This window comes from Serinus canaria, chromosome 19 (assembly GCF_022539315.1).
Source record: "Serinus canaria isolate serCan28SL12 chromosome 19, serCan2020, whole genome shotgun sequence".
Taxonomy (NCBI): Eukaryota; Metazoa; Chordata; class Aves; order Passeriformes; family Fringillidae; genus Serinus; species Serinus canaria.
The window spans coordinates 2119235-2145534 of record NC_066332.1 but is presented as its reverse complement, the minus strand read 5'-3'; the positions used below and the strand labels follow the sequence as shown (position 1 = coordinate 2145534).

The window sequence follows — 26300 nt, the reverse complement described above, 5'->3', positions numbered from 1 at the left end:
CAAATTGAATTTTGCAGACCTGGAGGGAAATCCCCGCCGGCGTTCACGCTCAGTCCACCTTTACCGAGGAGGCCACAAAAGCTCCTCAAAATCAACAGCAATAAATATTTTGAAGGAGGAAAACTCTGTAAAGTCTATTCATTTGACTTTCTGAAATGGTGCAAAAATGTTACCTACTCCCTGTGCAGTTATTAGTCTCCGTAATGTAACATAACAGATACTTTCTAAATCCTTTTAGACCTTCTCCCCCTCGCTGGAAAGATCATCATTTTTTTATTTCAAAGTGGATTTAATAAAGAAAAGGAGTGCTGTTAAAGTAATACGTGAGGCTTTGACATTAAGCAGTGCAACCCTGCAGAGTCGGCAAGAACAGGGTCTCTAATCTCCAGTGATTTATAGAGGGCTCTTCCTTCATCTCTGCACTCAGGGAGGGCCAAAAAGTTTAGAGACAGGCTGGCGTCCCCCCTGCTCACACCGCCAGCTCCTGCTGGCCAGGCTGCCGGCACAAACCTTTAACCACTTCACTGCTGGCTTCCCCTCACCCATTAAAGGGCCTTTTATTTATTTGTATTTATAGAACAAAGTGATCTCAGAGTTAAGTAATGCCCACGGAGGTAAATGTTTATGTCTGTCATCAGAAATTTATAAGCAGAGGGGGAGAAGCTAATAGGCAGAGAGGAAAGACCAAAACTGCCGAGTGTTTGATGCTCCTCTGAGTAAGCTCTGAAAAGCTCCGAGTAGAAACACATCTTAATTAAAAACTTACAAATATATACAGTTAATTTTAAAGCTAAATAACTGAATTACAGACACCAGACAGCCTATTACCAGCTGAAGAAGAATGTTTGCCTTAGACTGGCTGAATGTTACACAAAAGTTCAAAGAATACGTTTCCAAACACAAATGCAAGAAGCTATTAAGCTCTTGTCACAAGACAGAAATATCTCATTTGAATGGATCTCAAATCCATCATTTTTTAGGGAAATGACCAATTCCTTCTGCACTGTAAAACCACAGAAGCCTCTGCTGCTCATCCAAAAATTAAGCCTGGGTCTAACATGAACTGGGTGCTGGGAGATTTACATCAGCAGGGGGAATTCCATTGGGTGGAGAGGATCAGATGTGCAAAGAATACAACTTTAGGTACTGCAGAAGTCATGCCTGGGAACTCAGGCACCTTTCCCTGCACAGGTGACCCCTCTGAGAGCAGGGGAACCCACAAAGCCCAGCACTGCCCTTCCCTGTCTCCTGCCCGTATCCCTTTAAGCTCTCCTCTCCCCCAGAATCCCAGCAATCCCAGCACAGCAGGACTCCACACAAGACACAAAAATCAAACTGAAATTCACCACAATGTTGATAGGATTTGATGTTCCCATTTGCAGGAACACACAGAGAAGCCACAAAACACGTGCAGAACCACCCTGCACTTCCCCAGGCCCACAGAGGTGACAGTGGCATCTTTCAGCTGCCACTGCTTGGACTGAAACTTTCAGGCCAGATCAAGCTGCCCTTGAAAACTGAATCCTGCACAAACATCTGCTGGATGTTTTATTTTTTTTTTTTTTAATATTCATGTGAAATTACCCTAAAAGGTTGGAGAATGGGAATATTGACATCCTAATTCAACATTCATTAACCAGCATCTTGCAACCTATCCAACATATTGGCATTCAAGATGCATTATCTGAAAAGTTTGCTGAATTTTCCTTTGAGTGACTGAGCTCATTCCTTACCCCTCCTCTTCTCAGAGAGGCTGAAATTCCTCTGTGGAGCTGTCTTGGGGACAAGCTTGGGGAATAAAATTACTCTAAATGGATGCTCTGCTCACAGGGCACTTTTCCTGTGCTTCCAGCTTGGATTTCAGACCATCACAGGATATTTCTTTATCACCAAGGTTTTCTGATATTTCTTTATCACCAAGGTTTTCTGTAGGCTGTATCACAGCTCTGGGTGTTGTATCTTTGATGTATCCATGCATGCTCAAGTGGGGTTGTTCAAGGGTGTGAAGGAGCACCCAGAATGTTCAAAACCCCATGCCATGATGCTGCTTTTCTTCCAATTTAGGGGAAAACCAGCAATCTGAGCCTGCTGGGTACAATCAGCTCTTCCCATAAGAGAAGGGGTCTCCCATATGAGAGGGTTTTAAAGCTTTGCTTCAGATTTGTTTTCACACAAGGAATGGTTTAGGAGCACCCCTCACCCTCTGCAGTGGTGTTTCATGAGAATTTATTTCAAGGTTTCTTGGTGTTGCTGCAGAGAGCACCAGGGCAGCCACAAGCTGAGGAAGATGGAAGAGAAAAACACCAAGGAAAGCAAAACCCTGTGGGGACAAGGGGAAGGGGATGCACCCCCAGGCTGTGCCCCCTGCACAACATCTGTGTGTGGAGGCTCATCCTTCCCCTCATGTGTGAACCTTCCAGGGAAGGAAGGGTGCTGGAGCTGCCCTGGATGCTGCCCTTTCCCTCCCATCCCCAGGCACCAGCATGTGCCTACAAAAGGAGTGGAAACTTGGCAGGCTGGGAGCGAGGAGCAGTCAAGGGTGGGAGCTGCTCCCATCCTGCCCTGTGGGAATCACTCAGAAAGGTACCAGAGCCTGGGGAATGTGCTTGGCTTTTCCCTGGAGCCTCCAGCAGCATCCCTGGCAGCTGGGCAGGCAGCAGTGGCATCTTCACAGGGATGGGCCCCATGGTCTGGGCAATCAGCTCCCCAGCCCAGCTCTGGGGGCTGAGCACAGCCTCTGCCATTGCCCTGAAATGCCCAAATTCCCTGGGATGGGCACGGTCACTCCAGGCAGGTACCAGCTGCAGCCCCTCACTAGGCTCCAAAATGCTGTTTATAGCACAGAATTCTCCCAAACATGCATTTTGAGATGGGTTAATCCTTTAACACTTTGGCTCCCTGAGGGTGTCTGCAGAGAAGAGCCTGAAATGGGAATTTCAGCTCAGAGCAGGCTGCAGATGATGGCATTTGGATTTCTCCTGCATGAAACCCTTGCAGCAGAAAGCAGAACAGGGAATCAAACCTTCAGTCAGTGCTGATGCTCAGCAGGCCTGGGACAAGCTGATGTGGCAGTAAACAAGGGTTATCAGGGCAGCCCCAGTGAACTGCTGCAGCCAGAGGATGTAAATCACTCCACTCCAGAACGTGTGATCCCAATTTGCACCTCATCCACCCTCACTTATTTACACAGCCTCGGATCTCAGCTCTACCTGCTGGGGGATCAATGTCTGCACTTAACAGAAGTGTAAACATTTTTTAAAAATTGAAGTGAGGGGAAAAAGCAATTTCCTAAGGTGACTTTTAGGGAGACCCACCAGGTTTTGGTCATGCCACACCTTCCAACTCCATTCTCAAAGGAATTTTTACTGGCCAGCAGTGAAGGGACAAGGTCCCACATGAAATCCACTTTTATTCCCAGATACAACTCGGGAAGCCACAACTTTCCCCAAGGCTCCTGAAGCAGCAATAATCTTGTTTTCTCTGTACAGCTCCTGGCACATGTGAACCCAGTGTACAGCTGGTGCCTAAAGACACCACTCCAAAATAAATCTGAAATGCAAATAACTTATTTAAACTATAATACAATCACATTTCTTTTTATAGCAATCATAAATCTCCTTCCTCATTATAATCACATCTTATCACATATAAAGTAATTTAATACAAGTCCTACCTTCCTACATATTATTGCATTAAAGAGAGCAAACTTTTTCATTGTTATTTATTTCCAGGAGAATTTTCAGGAGGCACTCTGGCTCTGCAAGGACTGTGGCCTAACTTATATTTTAGAGTAAATTCTTTAGCCTCCATTAGGTTTAGAGTTGTTAAATGAGGTTTTTGTAAGTGAGAAAGTTCCTGAGCACCCAGAGCAATGTGGGAGATGACACGTGGGAGATACCCTGAAACCACTCAGGGGATGGAAACAGCCTCCCAAAATCCATCTGAAAACCAGCTGAAATGGTGGGGAGTGCTCCCAGGACTGCTCTGCCCAGGGCACAGAGCAGAGCTCCAAGGGTGAGGAGAACTTCCCAGACCCTTCCCCAGCAGCTCCCCCAACCCCTCTGCCAAGAGCAGGAGCACCACGAGCTGCCCTGGCACTGCTGTGCCTCCAAGCCCAGGCCCTGGAGCTGCTGCAGTTTGCTCTCATTTCTCAGAGGGGAGGCTCTGGGCACTGCAGGAGCTGGAGCAGAGCCTGCCAGGAGCCTCCAGCCCAGCCAGGCCAGCGGGGAAGGCTGGGGGAGAGGAAAGCCAAGCCCTGCCCTGCCCCAGCCAGCCAGGCTCCCAGGGGTGGCCCAGGCTGCCTTGTGGTTACCTGCCCCACTCTCTGTTGCACAACAGGAGATCCCAACAGCCCCCAGTCTCTGTGGCACCACGGGTTAGCTCACCATTAGGAACATATTTTGCAACCCACATAATAAACACTTTATCCAACTTACTAAAACGAGCCCGGAGGCAAAACGAGTGTAAACACAGGCACAAAACTACTGATATGTGGGCAAATACTTGACAAAGTGAGGACCAAAATTTGCCAAGTGTCATTCTGCAAAGCCCATGGCTTTCTAAAACAAGCTTTGCTTTTTATCTTTGGTTTACCAAAGATTATGTGCAGCAGCCAATACAGTATCAAAGCTTAAACCTCAAGTCCCTGCAATCTCCAAGCCATCAAAACATTTCCCATGGTTTTATTAGCACTAACAATGAAGTCAATGGGAGAAGAATCTGGCCAAAGCCAAAACAAAAACCTCACACGCCATTATTTTGCACAAAATGAGCAAAAGGCTTGTGAGAAAGACAGTATCACCTAGCAGGGAACCACAGATGTAATATGATATATTACCAGTTCCATCCCCAAGGAAAGGACAATAAAAAAGGATTAAAAAACATAAAATGCAAGAGGATAAACAATCCCAGGCCTCCTGATGCCAGGAAATCCAGCATGGGCAGATAATGCACTGAGACTCAGTGTGTCTGCAACAGGTACCAAGGAGAGAGATTGCATAAAGGCTGGAAAACCAGCAGGTGATCTGTCAGCAAAACCCCAGCACCTTTCTCCTGAAAATCAGTTTTGAACTGAATAAAGGAAGGAGATTCTCCCCCACACCCTCCTTTTGTTGGTGAGGGATTTGTAGAAGCATTTTTTGTGTCTTTTATGGCAGCAGCCACATTAAGTTCTAGTTGGGCTTTGGTTGTTCTTATTTTCTCCCTCCCAAAATCCTTCATCCTCATCCTGAGATGAGCTGAACCAGCACAAGATTGACTTTCTTTTGCAACCACTGCAATGTTTGGAGATGAATTCCTGCCTGTGAATGGGTGTGTGTTTGTTATCAACACACACGAGTGAGGGCATCGAACACTTCTCTGATTTAAAGTGATTTAACCAACACAAATTAGGAATTCTCCAGCTCAGACTCCTCAGCATCTAGGGTAGCTAAAGGCTGGTTTAGCCACTGTCAAAATGCAGGGATACAGCTGTGCATTGGGATGCTATGAGAAGTTTGAATTTTCAGCAAAGTTTGCAGCCTTGCTTCTCCTGTCGATCCCCACGGCCCGAGCTGTCCATGGATCCACAGCCAGGAGCTGCTTGGTGAGCTCAGCCTTGTCTAATTACAGCTTAGCAGCCATAAGCAGAAACCCAGAGTACAAAATCAAACATTCTGGTCAGCTGCAGAGCACTGAATCAAGCAATGCAGAGCCTTGGAGTCTCCTCCAACAGCTCCTTCCTGTCACACGTGGGGCCACTGATGAGAGCAGTGCCACCAGCAGCAGGCTCCAAAGCACCAACTGTCATCCCAAACTTTATTTACAAACTCAGCCAGAGTTTATTCATGGCAAGAAGTGCTCTGGACTTCTAAATGGCCAAGCTGGACAAAATGGTGGGAGTTTTCCCTTTGAATTTCTGAGGAGTTTACAGGCTGCTGGTTTAGAAATCCTCTTTCTCCATGAGAAGAAGACGAGAGGCTGCCTGAGGACATTGTTTATTAAAGCCTTTTGTTCAATTTACAAATTGAAACAAATAATTGTGGAGACATTTGCAGCTATGGAAAAAACGTGTTTACAAAGTGGAATAAAATACAGACTAAATACATTTGGATTATACTGGATCAAAACATATGAGCCTCTACCATAGCACAGAGGGCTCGACACTGCGAGGACGGGAGGAAAGGCGCCACTGACTCATGGCTTTTACAACAATCTGGTCACTTAAAAGACTGGGGAGGGCTTTACTCTCAGAGTCCTTGACATGCAAGAAACTCAGAGCCACTCTCAGCAGAGAGCAGCCCTTGAGATCACAGACAATCCATCCTAGGGACACCCACCTGCTCTTCACACATGACAGAGGTCAGAGAGCTCTCTGAATATTCCACTGGAATATTTCTCAGTCTTTACTTGGGTTTGGGTTCAGCCTTCCTCACTTGGTCTCACGTGTAAACCCCAAGAGCATTCAGAGCTTGCAAAGCCATCCCACCTCCTCCTCCCTGACACACAGCATTGCTCTCTCCAAAGATGTCTGTCTCACTTCAAATGTTTCACATGGTGAGGCTGTCACCTCTTGGGAGATTATTCTGTACTTTACCCTCATGCTCTTGGGAAAATATATTCTGGCTATTGGATAAATAATCCTGATTGATAATATATGGGAGAATATATTCTGGCTATTGGATAAATAATCCTGATTGATAATATTTGGGAGAATTTCCTCCCTGGCAGGGTGGGCAGGCCCTGGCACAGGTGCCCAGAGCAGCTGGGGCTGCCCCTGGATCCCTGGCAGTGCCCAAGGCCAGGCTGGATGGGGCTTGGGACACCCTGGGACAGTGGGAGGTGGCCCTGACATGGCAGGGGTGGCACTGGGTGGTCTTGAAGGTCCCTTCCAACCCAAACCATTCTGGGATCCTGGGATTTGGCATGGAGCAAAGGGAATTGTATCAGAAATAAATCTCAGAGAGCCCAGAGGAGGCAGGGGAATTAGATCAGTGGAAAAATGGCACAAGAGGGATGAAGTGCTGCTCCTAACTGTGAGCTCTCAAAAGCTTATGTAAACAGCAATTTCCTCTAATATCTTAATTAATAGCACAATGACAGAATCAAGGGCTGTCTGCAACTCTGATGGGAATTTCCAATAGAAGAAATCTATCACCATTAAAAGAAGGGACAGAATTAATCAACCAAATTGTTCTCCAGTTTACAAACCCCAAGCAAAGGAAAAGAGCCATTGCTGCCAGTGGAATACCAGGGCTAAGGAGCTCTTAGTAGCACAGAAGTATTTTCTTAACATCAGGAAAGTATGTTAACTAATATTATATTTAGTTAGCTGAACTCCTCCGGGGATTAAAGGCCCACTGTGCCTAACAAAACTTTGTCTTGAAACAGCCTAGCAAATGTTATTTTAGCACAGAGTATTTGATAGCTAATCGTGCTATAAAACTATAAAATAAAGTTGTGTTTATTGGTACAATTAATCCCTCCATAGCCCACAGGGCTAGGAAAGAAAATGGGGGGATGAGGGAGATCAGATCAGGGGGGTGGGGGGGAGAAAGAGGGATTATCAGGGGAAGGGGAGGATCAGCAGTCAGAAGTGGTGTGACTTCAGGGAATTATTATTATTATTATTATTATTATTATTATTATTATTATTATTATTATTATTATTATTATTATTATTATTATTATTATTATTATTATTCCACTTGTAATCAAGAACATCATCTCCATCTGGGAGTGACTGAGAGAGAAAAAAGGGGAATTTCAAAAAACTTCCCCCCCAACCACAGCTGAATGTGTCACTGCACAGCAGAACATCCCCACCCCATTCCAACAAATAGATTCCCTAAAATAATACAAATCACAATTCCTCCTCACTGCCTGAATTTGCACAAAGCTTTTCCAACTAGGAACAATCAGAAGAAAAGCACCAGAGGTAAAAAAAAAAAAACATTCTGTGATAGGAGAAACATATGCTTGAAATCTAGAGAGCAGATTAATTGTGGTTAATATGTGATTTAAATTAGGAATGTACACAACACCAACACTCAGAGCCCACGCAGTGACTTCCTATTTTCATTTTTACAGCTTTGGCATTAATAACCAGCAACTGCTTACAGTTGCCAAAGGCTTCTCCTGCACTTCCAGCAGAGGTTACTGGATACTAATGGAGAGCAAATGTTTCTAAGCCAGAATGTGCAGTGCCTTCATCTTGAATAAAATAAATAAATAAAGTACCTGAGGGCAAGGAGAAATCTGAAAATTTTGATAAAACAGAATTCTACACCCCTTTGAATGAGGGAGGAGAGCCAGAAGTTTGCTGAGGATGCCTTCAGGGTGCCTTTGGGATGGACACTTCATGCACAAACAGCTACAAACCTGCAGTGACTGATGCAGTTCTGATGCCCAGAACCCAGAACCACCTGTGGGGTCAGGATCTGTCCCCAAATCCAAAGGAATTCAGCCCCCAGAGCCCTGCTTGGTTCTGCTAAAACCACACCAACACCAAGGCTGGCAGCACAGCCACTGCCACAGGGGAGAGCATTTCCCCTCCCATGATTTTTCCAGGAAAAAACTCTCCTCCACAGATTTTGCAACAGATACCACTTGAATTTTGAAGGGTGATTAGCCACAGACACATAATTTTCTCAGCTGTAGGAAATGTCCATTGCTGCAATGAGAAAAAGGGGAAATGAATGATAAATAGCACATGGTGTGTTTGTGGATTTCTTCCCCTAAATTCCAAGCTGGATTCAATACAGGAGAGCTCTGCTAACCCCACCTCGTGTCCCTGGGTGGAATTTGGGATCACACTGACTATTCCCATGGCAAAGGTACCTGATGGTCCCAGGCCAAGCAAATATTTGAGACATTTCATTAATACAGACCAAAAATCAGCCAGACCCCCCAAACCCCCTGCTGTGAAACTGGGAGCAGGAGCTACAGGTGGCAAAAATATCACACAGCCCTGCCAAAACCACGAGATAAGAGAGAGACAGGCTTGATGATCAGCCTGGAAAGTGACAATCACAGACATTTCAGCATCCTCAGACACTTGTTAGACTGGCCACAGGTTAATATTTGTATTAAAGAAAAGCTCTTTGGTTCAATTGGGATTAGACAAATGTTGTGTGAGGTTCTGTGCAAGCAGGCAAGGGACAAATGCTCTTCTCAGGAGAACATCCTCCTAAATGACAGTATTTGTGTTATTATCACAAGAAATTGAGATTCCAAACAGCGTTCCCAGCACAGCATCCCTGAACTCAGAGCAGCAGCTTCTCAGGGCTGTAGTGGGATCAATTTGTGGATAAAGTCAGTGCTAGCAACAACTAATATACAGGGAAAACTGAGAGATGGTGATTTCTCTAAAATAAATCAGGGTTTGATGGAGTTGTTGCATTAATTCCAAAGATAAAAAAATAAACTCTCGGCATGGAAATAAACACAGCTCTTTCAATGAACCTAATAACATGAAAGTAATGAGTTTGGAAAACAGATGTGGGAAAAGGCAAGGCTACAATACACTCCACGCAATCTGGGAAGGAATGATAAAAAAATTTACAAGCTGTTTTGAGCCCTGAATAAAAGGGGTAATCAAGGCAGGCTGGGCTCAGAGAGGGACGGGCACAGCATCCTGCAGCAGAGACTAAGCAGAACACCTCACCCTCCTGGACTGTGTGCCCACGCTGCCACAGCTCCAATTCCTGCCTCATTCCTGGCTTTGCAGCCCATAACTCACAGCACTTACTGTAAGGCCTTGTCACCCACTCTTTCCCCCCTTGTTTGTTTGATCTCTGCCTTTCTGCTGGGGCACAAACTGCTTCCCAAGCCGTGGGGCAGGAGGGGAAACTGTGAGAAACACAGAAACCAACCCAAAATGCAATGTACCATCCTGCAGAAAGACACCTCCCTGCAAGAGAAAGCACCCCCGGAGATGATTTCCATGCTGCCCAGCTGCCTCTCCTGCTAACCATGATTTATGGAAACATTGAGGCAAGGGGGCCGTGGGTTCACGGAGGACGTTCCTGGGCGCAGAGTGGTTCTCAAAATGGCACTGTGAGAAAACTCCCCTCTGCAGTTGTTTTACTTTTGCCTCTGAAAAAGCTTTCAAATTGAACTGCTAAAGTTCAGCCAGCATCTAATTTTAACCGTGAGTTCCAGGAGAGAGTAAAGCTGGTGGGAAGATTACAGAGTTCCTTGAAGCTCTGACCTACAACAGGAAGAGAGTTGTCAGCCCTCATGTCTCTCACTCTAAATCCCAAGGGAAACAACACTGGCAGAATGTTTTATAACACGTTCCCACTGTAAAAATTCTGTATTTGAGAAATATGATGCTTGCTCACTCCTTCTCCTAGACCTTTGGTGTGTCAGTAAAAACAGATGACCTTAAATGAGTAATTTTAGTTTTGCCTTTACACCGCAGTTCGGGTACTCAGGGTTCACAGGGCTCTGTTTACAAAATCAGAGAGAACTGATACTACACAAGAGCAACACATGCACCCACACCTTTAAAATATTAGTGAGGAGCTGGCAGCTTGTAGCAATGTAAAAAGGCTCTTTCTCTGCCTTCTCAGGTTAGCTCTATAACTCAAGAAATACCCCCACGGAAGGCTGCAATCTGGGATTTTCATAGGGAAGGCTGAAAGGCTTCTGTCAAAGGGCCAGAAAGCAGCATCTGCAAAAGAGCTCAGGAAAGAGAAATTAAAAATAAAATAATTGGATTATGATCTCTCAGCTAATGAAATCAGATCCACTGTTTTTCTCCGAGTCAGGGGTTTTAGACAATGCACAGTGGTACAAGTCTGGATCCCTCCCCAGTGCTCCAGCTGCCCAAAGGCTCAGCCTTCAGGTGCTGCACAACATCAGGAAGCAAAGCAGGAGAACAGCAAAGAAACTGAAAACGTTTCCATCCTGATGGTAATGAAGGTGTGGTGACAAATAAGCAGGAACTGGGCAGGATGTGAATAATAACTACGGGAAAACTGCCATTCCAGGAGAAGGTCTTGGGGTACACAGACAGCTGAAGGAATCCAGTCACCCTGGAGCAGCTTAAAAACCAGAATTCCCCTGTTCCTTCCCACTCCTCAGCTTCTCAGCTGCTGGGAATGATGCCCTGAGCAAAGCCACATTCCCTGGCTCCTGGCACTCAGGCTCTGGGTGGGAGCAGGGGCAGGAGCAGCTCCTGAACTTTCTCCTCCCTTCCATTCCTGCAGATAATGAAACCCAGAAACACCATTCTGGGACACAGTTGTCACAGACCTCACGTTATCTGCTGCTGACCCTCAGCTGAGACATCTCTTAGTGGGGGATGATGATTTTTGTGCTCATGAATAATTAGTTTTGCTGGTTTTAAGGGAAAAAAAACCCCAACGAGCGTATCTTTTAATCAGAATCTAAATGAAAAAATGCTAAAAGCCATTCCCCAACATCTGCCAGTCCAGCATAGATTTAGAAATAAAAATCAAGAGGTATAGACTCATCTCAGGGAATTATGTGTTCAAATCCTCATTTATGGAGATGAGAATGGAAGTGTTAACATTCCCAGTCTTCTGCTGCACATCCCTGGCATTAGGGTGGCTTAATGAGGCACTGTCTGAAACCAGGAACAAGCTCAAGTTCCTCCCTCACAGGCACACTGAATTTTGTGTATAATTACTCAGTTCTGAGGAACAGCAATTTATTAGATTTTCCCATCAAACGGAGGAGCTGCTAATGCACAACATCTTACAAATACCCAGGGCTCTTTCCAAGGAGTTTTTAGGAACCCAAGCACTGAATGGAACCACACACTTTATCCACCCCATTTCTCTACAAAAAACGTTTTTGAGGTGAACTTAGTGGCTGTGAAAAGCAGATTTTTCTAACCAGGGGATCAATTTCTAAGGGCAGAAGCGTGGTTGGAGAGCCCTGCAAACAGCCTGTACAAATGATCAGGATTTACTCCTACAGGGAAATGAAGCACAGCCAAAGGACAACTCTCATGAAGGAGTGACTGGAGAGCAATTGTGTTCCCTTTTTAATATAAAATTTACCATTTAATGTAAAATAGACCATTGCAGAATTGCAGAAGAAGAAAGTTTCTCTGTTGTATTACTCTTCTTAACACAGAGCTGGCTGCCAGGGAAAAGGGGAAATGTGGACAGCAGAGATCCTGAAGCACAGCCTGTGCTAGGTCAGCAGTGTGTCCCATTTTGACCTTTTCCCAATAGAGAACAGCAATGAAAAAGTCCCCAGGAGTGGCAGAAGCCATGATACCCTGAACTGAACCAACCCCAGGCCAATGCTGCTTCCCCCATTCCTGTGATCACAAAAATCAGGGAGACAGCGTGTGGAGGGATCACTCTGGGATGAGAATGAGAATTTGCAGGAATATGTGGAGAAGTTCTCGTGTGGCTAAACCATGCAGAGGGCAGGAGAGGAGCTCAGGCACCTGCTCAGCCTCTGCCCACCTCCCACTATCCCAGGGATAACTCAGAGGGAGGGACCCCAGATATGTGTGAAGCCGTGGGTTCATCATCATCCACCCAAGCCTGAATGTTTTTTTACAGCTGAGCATCCTGACAGGCTGGAGAGTGAAGAGCAGTGGTGGCTGCAAGGCTCCAGGCTGGCCTTGGGCACTGCCAGGGATGCAGTGGATGCCAGGGATGCTGCTCTGGGCACCTGTGCCAGGCCCTGCCAGGGAACAATTCCTGCCCTGTATCCTCCCTCAGCTCCAGGCCATTCCCTCTCATCCTGTCACTGCCTGTGCCATTTCACACAGATCTGGGGACAATGTCCTGGTGCTGCTGCAGCCCTGCAGAGAGAGGCACAGCTGGCACAGGCCCGGGGAGGGCAGAGGATGAGGATGAGGATGAGGAGGAGCAGCGGGACCGAGGTCCTGCTCCATTCCCAGGCCTGTTTTATTTATCCATTTCTATTTTAATCAGCTGCCTCCCTCCCCCTGGAGCCCTGGGTTATGTGAAAATGCTGGTGCCAAGGGCGGGGGCGTGGTGGGGCTCCTGCTCCTGACGTACTGTGTGGTCAAGGAGCCGGGACTGGGGGGCCTGAACCAGGGCCAAGCCTTGCACTTCAGCTTCCTGACCTGGCAGCCATTCAGAGAGACCCTGCTAAGTGCTATTTCCTAAATACACCAGCTTTTCATAACAATCTTACCACATTGCTTTCCTTTACAAGCTCTCTTAAAAGAGAACTGGACTCCTTCTGGTTAATCTACACAGACTGCATTTGGAAGCCATCAGAAACTGAACTGTAAACAAAACGTTATTAATGTGTTGTAATCTGCCCTCAATGTTCCAGATGAAAAGAAAATGTTTTATAGTTTTGGAGTATACATTTTAATTGCCTTTTAAGAGTGCATATACTTTTAGTGCTCTCTGTTATAAAATTGCAGTATCTGTTTCTTGATAACTGTTGAATGATCTCAGCTATTTTTATTAGGTTTTCTCCCCCACCCTGGTCCCCTTCCTTAAGCTACCACCACTGGAAGGCTTTTCCAGACTGTTCCTGATACTAGGCTGGCAAAAAGTTCCATGCCTGAGATAAACTCCATTATAAACAACTCCTTTACAACATCCCCTCGCTATAAAAACACTCAGATCTAGAAAATTAGTTCTTTAAATGAACTTGGGATCCAGTTACTTTCAGTAAAAATCTGAACTAAATAAGGGCTAAACTGAATTTTCCAGACTTTGAGCTCTTTCATGCTTGGTTTGCTCTTGTGCCTTGCTGGAAGAGCTTGGCTTGGGAGGAGATGCAGGAATTCAGCCCTGGAGATGTCACAGCTGTCCCCAGAGCTGGCAGAAGGTGCCTGGCAGTGTCCCAGCCCATCAAATGAAGGCTGGTTCATGGTAAGATCCTGCCTGAGCTGTAAGCCCCAGATTCCCCCTGCAAGGGCTGAGCAGAGTTCAGGAGGTTTTGTTTTGCTGTCTCCCCTCGAAGCAGACACTGCCTCACACAAAAAGGGCTTTCAGTGCTCTGGGAGAAATGGGAAATGATCCCAAAGTTACCTGGCAGCCTTTCCAGGTATCTCCTTACTGGAGAAGTACTTGGGAAAATAAACAGAAATCCAGGCTCATAAAACCACCCCTGGGGTTTGCTGTTCATTAGGCTGCAGCTCCAGAAGGTGAAGGGAACCCTTAAAATCCTGCATTTCAGGAAATATCAGCCCTGTGGCCATCACTGTTACCCTGTTTGTACCAACAGAAGTGCTGGGGGAAAACAGGCTCAGTAAATCCCAAATCCTGCTCTCCTGGCACTGGGCTCTTACACACCTCCACTATTAATTTCTTTTCAGGGTAATTAACTTTCTCAGCAGCCCAAACTTCACCTCCAACTCCTCCTGTAATGTCTCTAACACTTCCCTAATTCCTTTTTGAAGATACTATTACTTGATGCAACACAGGCCAGAGTATTTCACAGTGGGAGCTGCATCCACTGCCTGGAGAACAACCACTTTTCAATGTTTTCCTCTCATTCAATTAAAATATTTCAAGTGACAAAGCCCCTCTCTCAGGTTGGGTTGGGATTCACATCATGCAAGTGAACTGCAGTTTCTTGTCACTCTTTAAAGTTCTTTTTATCTTCAAAATTATCAGCGCCTGTAATTTCTTTTTTTTTTTTTAATGTTGTTTTTAAAAACATTTTTCAGTATGCAGATGTGCTTGTGAAGATTAATGGACTGGGAACACTGAAATCTTGTATTAATCAACTTCAAGGGAAGGCAACTGCTGAGTAAAATTTTCCATAGTGCTGCACACAGGAGTTTATCCAGAGAGCTCCTTGTCTTGAGGAGCCTTCTGTGAGTTGTGCCCTGGGACCAGCCTTGGGTGACTCCTCCTGGGTTATTCCCTGAGCCCTGAACAAGCCCCACTATGGGGAGCCCTGTCCAGTGTTTATCACAGCCCCTGTTATCAAAAATAGCTGATTTCTTCCATGGGCCAGCTCATCTCTGGGCTCTGTGGTGGGAACCATCCCTCCCTGGAGGATCATCCCTCCAAAACCACAACTGCTCACCAGCTCAGGGTGCAGAGCCAGGAGAAGCCCCAGGAACCAGCAAAGAGGAGACCCCAGGCCAGCACCTGGCTCATCCCAGAGGGAAATGGAGCTGGGGAGGGGCTGGAGCACCAGGAGAGGCTGAGGGAGCTGGGGGGGGGCTCAGCCTGGAGCAAAGGAGGCTCAGGGGGGACCTTTTCACTCTCCAGCTCAGTGTGAGGAGGTTTGGAGCAAGGTGGGGGTCACCTCCCAGGGATGAGAGGAAACGGCCTCAGGCTGCACCAGGGGAGGATCAGGTTGGATATTTGGGGAAATTCCTTCCCACCAAGGGCTGCCCAGCCTTGGCACAGCTGCCCATGGCAGTGCTGGAGTCCCCAGCCCTGGAGGGACTGAAAGGCCTTGAGGATGTGACACTTGGGGACATGGGTTAGTGGTGGCCTTGGCAGGGCTGGGGAATGCTGGAACTCCACGATCTTGGGGGTATTTTCCAATTTAAATTATTCCATGGCTCTAAATGCTTTAAATCCAGATGATTTGGAGCTAAATCTGCTTTCTGTAGCAGGGGACTGACGAGAGCCCAAGCCCCAAGCAGGGGCTGAGGGCAGCTTGCATGCACACAATTCATTAACTGATAGGTTAATTACCCCAATTTCGTTACTAATTGGATCAGTTTAAACCTGCTGCATTGGAAGTCTCTTGGCAGACACAAACATCCCCATAATTACAAAAACAACTGGTTTCTCCAGTTACATCATGCTGCCAATTAAGTAATTCCTCCCCATGTAAAGCAAAGCCAAGCAAAGCCATTTGGGCAGTTTTGCCTCATTTTCAGCACCCTGCTCCTTCCCAGTGCTGATGCCTACAAAATCCAGCAGCATTCCTCGTGGCAATCCTTTCCAAGGGCAGATCCAATCCTGCTGGGGAAAAGGACTCAATGGAATTTGCCTCAGTGATGGGAAAGCAAGTTCTGGGAGAAGGAAAAGCCACCTAAGCTTTCAAGGGCAGCTTTTGGTAGAAATCTTTGAGGTTTGGAAGGTTTGATCCCAGTCTGAGGGATGCCACCACCCTTGCTCTGAGCCTTTCTCCTGGGCTTGCTACAAAGCAAAACTTCCCTGCAGCAGCACAAGGCTCCAAGGAGTTTGGGATTTGCCAAAACCAGAGAGAGTTGGATATCTCACAAGAAAAGCTGGGTTTTAGTGATCATGTGAAATGGTTTGTCAAGGCAGACTGTGGTGAGTGATAAAGCTGCTGGCCTGGGATCAGTTCTCCTCTCACCAGCAGGTACCACTCAGGTCAACTGAAATTATTACATCAACAGGAATTACTAAAAGGAAGAGATGTGAGTAAATTGGTTTTGATTCTATGAAAACAAAAGGCAAAACCAATTTTGTTTTTTTTTATTTTTAGCTTCCTAAACTAAATAGAAATTCTATAATTCTTCACAAAATTAAAAAAAAAACAAAATTAAATCTGTTTTTCATGACTGACATTTGCAATTTAAAGCCCAGGGAACTCCAGAGTGAGTATTCCCAAGGACTGGGCTCCTGACAAGTTGCCTGTTAATACTGATTGAACAGTTCCTATAGGCAGCAGGAGTTTCAAGTATTTCCTTCTAGAAAGAAATTGCAGAGCTTGATATGAAACCAAGACACCCACAAAAATTATATTTAGCTGCTCCCTATATCACACAGAATTATCTCTAGGGAGGTTCTGCCATCACATCTCTAAAAGGAGATTTCATGGGAAGTTCTGGAAGGCAAACAATGTCCCACCTACCAAGGAGATGAGAATTAAAGAGTCTCCCTTCCCCTACATACAATAATAGTGAATGTTCATCTGCTGAAAAAAGCAGATAAATGAAAAAGCACTGCAGATTGTACAAGAACACTGCTTGGGAAATAACCTTTAGAGGCACTGGAAAAACTCAGAGTTCAATCAACTTTATTTCCAGTACAAAAGCAATTAGATTTTTCCCATCAGAAATCAGATGAAGTAGTAAATTAGGATTTGCTGGTGATGGGAATTCTTAACTTGTGGCATAAATAGAATTTCCTTATTATTATTTTCAGCTATGGCCATCTATCTAAACCCCCATTCCAAGCACAGTTTGTGAGAAAAAAGCTGCATTACAGAGTTATCACAGATATCTACATTTAATTTGAGTTTTCCTCCTCCTTTTTAAGCAAAAGTTGCTTTAATTAAGCTTTAAACAACAAACAATCAGCCCACAAGAACCAACAAATTTGGCTGCAGTTCCATTCACCAAGAGCTCTGACTGTACTGAGAAATCTGATTTCAACAACTCCCAAACCATTTGCATCCCTGCTACCCTCAGAGGGCTACAAATATTTTTTGTGTGTTCCACCAGTCCTGAGAAACCAAAACACAGATAAAAATGCAAATTTTGAGCTGTTTTTTGTGTTTGCACGGAAAATATTTTACATCTAATATTAATTAGCAATCAATAAGTTCAAATTAATTGAACTGGATGCATCTGGAGCATCAAGAGTGGCTCCTGTAGCAACAATTTCAGAGAGAAAACAGTTCAAACCCTTTTCTTTGTGTTTCCTAACCCAGTGGGCATTTTGAACACAACTCATGCACAAGAAGAAATACATTTCCTCTCTGACTGCCTGGGGAAATTTTACTGAGGACCCTTCTCACTTTGACTCCTTCACTGGGAACTTCCTTCTCTTTTCCTCTGTGATTTAATCTGAACTGGTTTAAGGTTAAAGGGAATATTAATTCCCAATAAATGAAATGAAAAGGGTGAGAGGTGTTAATTCCCAGAGAGCTCTGGAATGGCACCCAGCTCCTGCCCTGCTTCCTCTCCTTGCCTCCCTGCTGATCCAGGAGTAAATCTGCCAAACAGAGGAGGAGAGGAAAAGAGGAGATGAATTAAGGCCACAGATGAGCAAAAATAAGATTGGGAATAATTTCTGAATACAGTATTGGCTACCTAAAATCCAAGATTGTTTCCTAATTAGCACGACAGGAAATATTTGTAGAGCAGAGCTGCTGGTCTGCCCTGTGTCCTGCACTGCAGCTCCATTTATCCATGGATCATCGCTGTTGATTCCTCCTTGGCAGCTGGAATTATGCTCCAACTGTCTGAAGAGAGTCTAAAATCTGAGATTCCCTCTGTCAGCACCTCTCTGATCAATCCCAATCCTGTGGATTCCTCTTCTGTTTCAACCCAAGGAGATTTCCTTGATGGATTCACAGGAATGCGCTTGGATCCAGGTTGGAACCTGGGTTCCTTCAGCCAGCAAAGCACCACTTCAGCCATCTCACTGTGCCTTCAGAGGAGTCTGCTCAGCACAGACAGCAGGCAAGGAGAGCAGATGGAATAAACAGAGGATTTCTTCCAGCCAGAAAGCAAATGCTGGTGCTTGAAATGAAATATTGTCATGGAAAAGACTCATGGGGGCATCCCTGCTGCTCCTCAGAGCTGGCTGGGAACTGAGCAGGGAGGAAAGGACTGGGAACACAGAGCAGGAACCAAATTCCTCCCCAAAAGTGGGAAAGAAACTCTTGATGGCCTCCCAGGCACACAGCAGGAAACCTCAAAAAATCCAAATATTCACCCTCAAGACTGCAGGTTTGGGTTCCTCCTGCAGGCCCCAAGGTCCCCAGCAGAAAGTCAGGAGTTTTATGGGAAGTGGCCCAAAGTTGCCCAAAGTCCTGGTTCCTCCCTTGAGCCATGGGAAATGCTGAGTGTTGGATCCAAAGCCAAGAGCTCCTGGAGCCCAGGGTGCCCAAATCCCCCCTTCCAAAGCAGCCACCACTGGGAAGGTCACGTTGGAAAGCCACTCCATTAAAACAATAATTAAAGAGTAAACATTAACCAGCAATTTTTCCTTAGGTCTTTCTTACTTCCAGTTGGTATCATTCCTCCCAGAGCGAGCTGTGCCTGATGGATCTGCACCTTTATCTTGATGGAAAATCTTTAATTTCTTGGTGTTCAAGGCAAGGAAAGGCCTGTCCTTCCACTGAGAGAAAGCTGCTCCCCTCTCCCAGCTGCCATGGCATCCTGGCTGCAGCAATCCTGTGATCCTTGTTATTTATCCCTGACAAAAGTGCACTGGGACATGGTAAAACTGCCATGAGACAGGAACTCAACTCCTCCACACTTTAATAAATGGGAACTTTTATTCTGTTTGAAGCTAAAACTGCAGGTACAGCCTGTAAACATTATCTAGCAGGTGGGCTCTTGCAAACACTCTGGATAGTCCTGACTGCTTGAATTTCAATCCTTATTCCTCACTAAGGTTTTCAGAAAATGCAAACAACAAACACTTCCTTAAAAAAGAAGCTGAGCTAAATCCATGCACAGAACTCCATCAGGGAAAGCTGTCAGCTGGCCCCACTCCATGGAAATTAATGCAAAGGCATTGATTTGTTCTAGGCTAATGATAAGGGCTCTTGGTTTAATTTTAGGAGAAGAACTTTCATTTTCTGACTGGCAACCAGAGCTATTTATTACACAACCAGAAAGCCAAAGTTCAGTTTTGCAAGTGACTAATCAAAGCCAAGCCCTCCCCGTAGGAAAGGAGGGAAAACAAGTCTGGAATGGCCAACAGCAGTTTGCTAAAATAAAACCCAACTTCTGCCTCTCACCCCCTGCCCACCCTGGAGCAGCTCCACCAGGATTCCAGGCTGGTACTGAAGTTTTCCAGAGGGATGAAAATCACAGCAATTCCAGGGATCACCCAGATCCTTCAAGGACACAAACCTATTTCACAGCAACAGGAAAAACACACACACAAAAAAAGGAGAAATTCGAACAAACCACAACAAGGCTGTCAAAAAGACAAGAGGAAGACAAGGATGGAGTTGAAGAACAAGTTTGCTGCTGCTGTTCCTGCTCCTTATGCCAGAGGAACCCTGGATAATGAACATCACTGCAGGTGTCACAGCAGTGGCAGGGGACACCAGCACGGGCACAGCTGTCCCCATGTCCTGGCCAGCAGTCCTGTGCTGAGCACTGACTGCAGTGTCTGCACTCTGCATTCAAAGAGTTAAACTATGTCCTGTAAAGATAAAAATCTCCACTTTTATTACTTTGTAGGGCTCCTACCAAACGAGGATCCAGCTGTAATTGTAACATTCCAAGCTCTGGAGGTGCCAAGTTTTACTAACTATAATTTAACTGGTCCAGCTGATGCAGTCCAAATTCTTGTTTGGATAATCAGCCTTTGTTTAAATATGGACTTTAAAAAAAAAAAAAAAAAAATAGAAAGAAAGAAAGAAAGAAAAGCCCAGGCCAGCATTAGCCTGCAGGCATGTCATGTGAGCTGATTACCCTGCAGCAGTAGCAGACACTCATGCACAAGAGGAGGATTATTGTGCCAGAATTACTGTTACCGTAACACAGAATCAGAGCTTCTCTCCCCCCAGCCCCCACCCTTCTTCTTTCCTTTCTTTTTTTTTTTTTTTTTTCCTCCCCCCTCCACAATTCACAAGTCTTCTTTCCAAGTTCAAATGAAGTTTAAAGGTGAAAAGGGCAAGAAAGTTTCATGACTGGCTGTTGAAAGAGGGAGAAATAACCAGGGTCTCCAAGTTTGCGTTTACTAAAAGCTCAACAATTTTGTATTTTGCTGCAATTCATAACTGCACAAATCCCTTTTGTTGGCTCTGTTTGGACTGAAATTAAACACTTGTTAATAATTTATAACTTAATATCATTAGAAAATAATAATAACTGTCAAGCAACTACATTCAATACATAAAGCAAGTTGAGTGGCTCGTTAGATTATTTGTCAAAGCAACAATTTCTATATATTTTAGCTTATTTCTACTGGGAAGAATGGTTAAAGAGCCACCCAGCTTGCTTGGAAATCATTTCTCCACCAGCTGGGAGCAATTCCCAAATTGCTGCACCTCAGCCACATCCAAGTGATGCTGGCTGACTTTAAAAGCACTCCAGCCTGACTCCAGGAGGTGCCTCAGAAGTGCTGCAGGAGGGATGGCCAAAGCCCTTTGCTGCTCCCTGACCAAGAATGCATCCCCACTGCCCGTGCTTTGCTCTGGATCTGACATCTGAATGGAACTGAAACACTGGCCAACAAACCAGCTGCCAAAATGAGGCATTTAGGAAGAGAAAATCCTTATTTCTGTCTCTTGGTCAAGGACCTGAGCTGCACAAAGCACAAGGGCCAGGCACAAAGCTGGTGCTGCCTTCCCCAGAGCTCAGTGCCAACAGAAGAAATACTTTTGTGTGTGTGTGAGGAATTTTGGGAGCAAACTCCCTTGTAAAACGTCACAGGCTGTGGTTCTTCTTGGGCAGCCTTGAGAGTGGCTTTTTAGAAAGACAGAAACAGAGAATCCCAGAATAATCTGGGTTGGAAGGGACATTAAAGGCCACCCAGTGCCACCCCTGCCATGGCAGGGACACCTCCCACTGTCCCAGGTGCTCCCAGCCTGGCCTTGGGCACTGCCAGGGATCCAGGGGCAGCCCCAGCTTCCCTGGGCACCTGTGCCAGGGCCAAGAATTCTTCCCAATATCCCATCCAACCCATGGCATCCAGTTTGACATCTGACCTATTTTATCACTTTTCTCTCCATGTGAGCACCTGTGGCAATTCTGGTTTTGTTGCACATTCACCTGTGGAGTTGAAAACATAAAATTTAAGCATACTAAGCAAGGAAGTTGGAAGTTCAGACTGAAAACTTTATCTGAGCCAGTCTGGCCCGACGCTGAGCTGGTGTAAACTGATTTAAGTCAGTGGTGCCACAAGAACTGACATTAGCCAGGGGTCTGCTCTTTCCATCTATTTACCTGAGATCATTTCTAATGCACTTACTGAACAAGTCTTCTCCTTTTATTCCCTTCAATCTCCTTCTCTTGATTTGGTCCCTTTGCCTGCAGACTGAGAGCTGAGCACACCCAGACAGAGGCACCTCCTCTCACCCTCTCCACTCTCAGCCTGCCCTGTTTTCTTCCCATGATTTCTTCTATTTCTTATATTCCTGGAATATTTCAAGGAAGCAGAGAAAGGCTCCAAACACTGCAGGTCATTTACAGCACAATAGCTCTCAAAATGTTATTTAATTCACCTTGAAGCTGAGGAGCTGCCCAATGTCCTCATGCACAAACAGGCTCTGGGGTCCTTGAAAGTGACCACACAAATAAGAAAGGCAATGAGAGAAATGGCATTTTATTGAATTGACTTTTAAAGTCTCCCATGCTTCTGCCAGAAATCAAATGGTGCCCACAGAGGAACCAGAAGATGCCACTCTGGTTAGTGACAGGAGGTTGTAATTAACTTAAATTTTAATTCTTTGATTTTTAGTTAAATGTGGAAGGCTCCTTTTTTTTTTTCCTTTTTAAGTGAGTGCTCTCAAACACATGGAAAAAAATACAGGAATTGATAAAATTGATCTGTAACATATTTTTACTTGAGAAAGGATTACAAGGTTGAATCTTAACATTATACACTTAAAACCATTTCTTGTTCCACTGCCTTTACAGTTCCAAAAAAAATGTACATTTTGGAGACAAAGGCCTTTATCCTCTTAAGTGCTGTGGATTTCATGCCAATCTCCCAATATAAAGCAGACTTCAGACTCAGACCCCAGAGAAATGGGCTCGGAAAGATTAGATTTTCCACCACAAAATAAAACCCTTGTGTGGGGAACCACAGCAAACCCAACACCTCCTTCCTCCTGACTCCCTGTCTGACAGGGAGGAACCCCCAGCCCATCCCATGCCCCCTCCTCCAAATGGAAGTGGTTGGATCATTCCTCTGTGCAATCCAGCCAGAATTGTTCCATATCCCTGAAAATCTGGATTTTTTTCTAGGCTTTTCCCTTATTCTCTATTATTTTGCAACACGGAGTAAGTTTGCTCTTAATATTAGAGTACAAAGTGAATTCTGACTGGTGATGGAAAATAGACAAGCTCAGTGTAAGGGGCACATGAAGAACATAATGATGAAAAATTCTTTTAAATCAGCTAGATATTTATTTTTAAGAGTTGTCCATCAAAGGGGTGCACCTCAAATAGCAACAGTATATTACATGAAATTAGTGATGCCAAGTGTCTGGCAGGCCAGTAAATACAAGAGGAAACCTTCTTAAGCCTCTCATGAGGTAGAAGGGTATTTTTATCAATCATCCCCAGGTTAGAAAACACAGAGTTTTCAGGGTATTTCAAACCCCAGTGCCAGCAATAAAGCAGGACAGCAAGGAGAAGAGAGAAATACAGATTCAATGCAATGCAGCTCCTGAGGATTCAATTTTAACACCCCCAAAGCCCCCCAGAAAAGAATGAATTCAAGAATGTAGTCAGCTCAGGACTGCAGATGGGAACTTTCTTGAGAACACACAGTTTACATTCTAGTGAGGATATTCTGTGATTAAATGCTCCTCCAGTTTTTGAGTACATCACTTTTTTCCCTACCAGCTACTGTGATACAAAAGAAATCTCCTGCAAACACAGAACTGGTGAAAAAAAAGAGAAGTGCAAGCAAAAGCCATTTAGGTTTCCAGCAAAGACATCAAAGCAAAGCAGCTAATGGACATCCAGGGTAGTCAAATCACTCCTGCAAAATCCATTAGTTACTGAAAGTTCTGGAGGGCTCCTTTTTTACAGTAAAACCTGTAAAAACTCAGTATCCAGTTTCTCTGTTGGGACACTGAGGTGTGAAGATCCAAACGATGCTGGAACTGAACTTGTATATTTGAACCTTTTGAACTCCAGCTGCCCTTCATAAATTACTTTACCACCAGCTTTAACACGTTCCTAACCCACCGTGCAAGAAAAGGGAGGAACCATTAAAAACCCCTGGAAATGGAATTGAACTTTCCAACACTTCCAGTGGAATTTGTCTTGGTTCAAAAGAAAAGCACCTATGGCAGGGCTGGGAGGGAGGAGGAGGAGGAGAAGCTTCCAGATAGAGCAGTGAAATTCCATCTGGGCTCAGGCTGTGAAATCAGAGTGGCCAAGCCCCTCTCCAGCCCAAACCAGGGAGGTGACAGGGGATGGCCCCAGGCAGGATCAGGCAGTTGCTCCTTTCCAGCTGGAAATGCTGGAATGTGGAAGCAAACCCCCCAAATTCCCAAGAACTTTGTTCTGCACCTCAGAACGGGACGTGCTGCCCTGGATGGGCAGAATTTTGGGAGGCAGAGGGTTCTCACCCATCCACAGGGAGACAGAGTCATCCTTCTCCTGAGGGAAGTTCAAATATTTGGAGTTTAGAAACAAATCCAACTCCAAGACAATGGCAATAAAGTTCCTTAATTTTAAGGTGAATTAAACTGCAGGACAGCAGCTCAGGAGTTCAAACACAACATTTCCTGCTTTCCATGGGAAATGAGGACAATGAGCAGCTCCCTCATTATTTTTTAGACTATCAGTGTGTTTACAGACAGCTAGCACTGAGATGGCAGGGAAAAACCAAGGTTTGAAGCCCAGTAGAATGGAAAAGCTGGTTCCCAAACAGGACAGCACATTATCCTATAACCAAACCAGACATTCCTTTCTCCTCCACCTTTCCCTGCCTGCAGGGAGCTCAGCATCCAAATCATCCACACAGAATCCAAACCTCCACAGGAACTCTTCAGCCCCAGTCCTGCTTGCAGAAGGCTCAGGAAAGTCACCAGGTTTTTTTCTCCACCTGAGATTTGTCATTTACAAATGAGGAAACTGTCCATCTCAGAGGAATGTGCTTTCAATGGGTCAGCCAATATAAAAATATTGCTTTTCTTTTGGATGGTGATGTTATCACATTCTATCTGGACACTTTCTCTTTAAAATGATCTTGCTAAGCAGCAAAGGGACACAGCAGCTCCCATTTTCAGGTCACCTCAGGTCTCCTGAACAAACTGTGCCCCAGGGTTTCAGTGAAACTCAGGAATTCCAAAAGCAAAGCACATTGCCCTTAGCACACAAAATGCCTCTGATTCGCAGAATGACACAAATGTACAAGGAAAAAAAAAAGGATGTCTGATTATTTTTTGTAATGGATGGCTTTTAGATGGGCAGAACACACTTAGGCATTTCTTAAAGCCCCAAACCACGGGTGATTCCCAACAAAGGCCTTGTGTGAAGTGCTGCTTGCTTATCACAAAGACTTGGAAAAAGAATTTTCAGGGGTTGAACTCTGAATTTTAAGCCTGGCCAAAGAATCAGATGCTGTACAAGTGGGTGCTCCTTAGTCCTGTGGTGCTGCCACACTGCTGATCTTGAATCCTTCAGATTGATACATTTGTGTGAAATTATTTGACATTTCAAAAGAAAATAAATGAAAAAGGAAAATGACACAACTTTCTGAAAGTCCATGGCTCAGTTTGCCTGTTTAAGATACATGAACTCATATTAAAAGTGGGCTTGCAATCCATGAAATTACCACCTCCATTAATTACAGCTCCTAATGAGACATTACAACGAACCATGTGGACAGCCCAACTCAGATGAATAACACAGATGTTTAAAAAAACCCAAACAACTAAATCTCAGGTAATTTAACCTGTTTTACTTCCCACTTGCAGGAAGAAACACTTGTGGTTTCTCCTTCCCTCTCCCCCAGCACAGACTGGCTTTCTTTCCCTGGCTTCCTTCCTTGGAAGAGAGCCACGGATCACTCACAGACTTCTGAGGTTTGCTGGGGCACTTTCTGAGAATCCCTCTGGAAAATGGGACCACATTTCAAACCAGAGGGACGCAGGTAAGAGCCTTGAAAAAACAGGCCAGCAGCCAGAGTGGTCATCAGCAAGTTTTGTTTAAATGTATTAACAACATCATTTAGAGCATTGACATCATCCAAGCATCCCCCCTCTGTGCAGGGGACCTGCAGTCATTACAGCCAGAAAGGACCCACATTTCTGACATCCAACAAACAGCAGCCAAGGTCCCAAACCCAACTGGCAGCAATAACCCCTCTGCCCAAGGCAGTCCCTCAGGAAGCAGAGGCACATCCCAGCTCTCACCCCTGGGAGCTCTCTGTGGTTTGGGACTCCCGAGCAGCAGCAGGGAGCAAAAGCCCAGGCTGATCTCCTCCAAGAGAGGCCTCATCTGCTGGGGGGCATTACAAAATAGCAGAGATCAGTCCTGCCTGATGCAGAGGTTGAGAGATAAGAATAACATTACATAATGTCCAAGCAAATGTTAACTGACAGGGCTCAAATCGAGGCCGGGACGTGCAGCAGCCCCACGAGGAGAGGGCACGGATGAACCAGAGAGCTCTCAGAACACTTCTGTCTCTTAGGCCATTTTTGGTTTATATATTTTGTTTTACTCGTTGATAATCTTACAGACAAGGGAAACCATGCTGCTGGGGAAGTACTAAATCACACCAAAAGAGCTAAGGTTTTTAGATGGAACAAGA

General features: G+C 45.2%; 1 protein-coding gene across 7 annotated transcripts in view; it reads right to left on the bottom strand.

Annotated features, from left to right (window-relative positions):
- BCAS3 (BCAS3 microtubule associated cell migration factor) overlaps positions 1-26300 on the bottom strand; it is a 293578-nt gene that overhangs the window by 72569 nt on the left and 194709 nt on the right. The gene's annotated exons all lie outside the window — the stretch shown is intronic.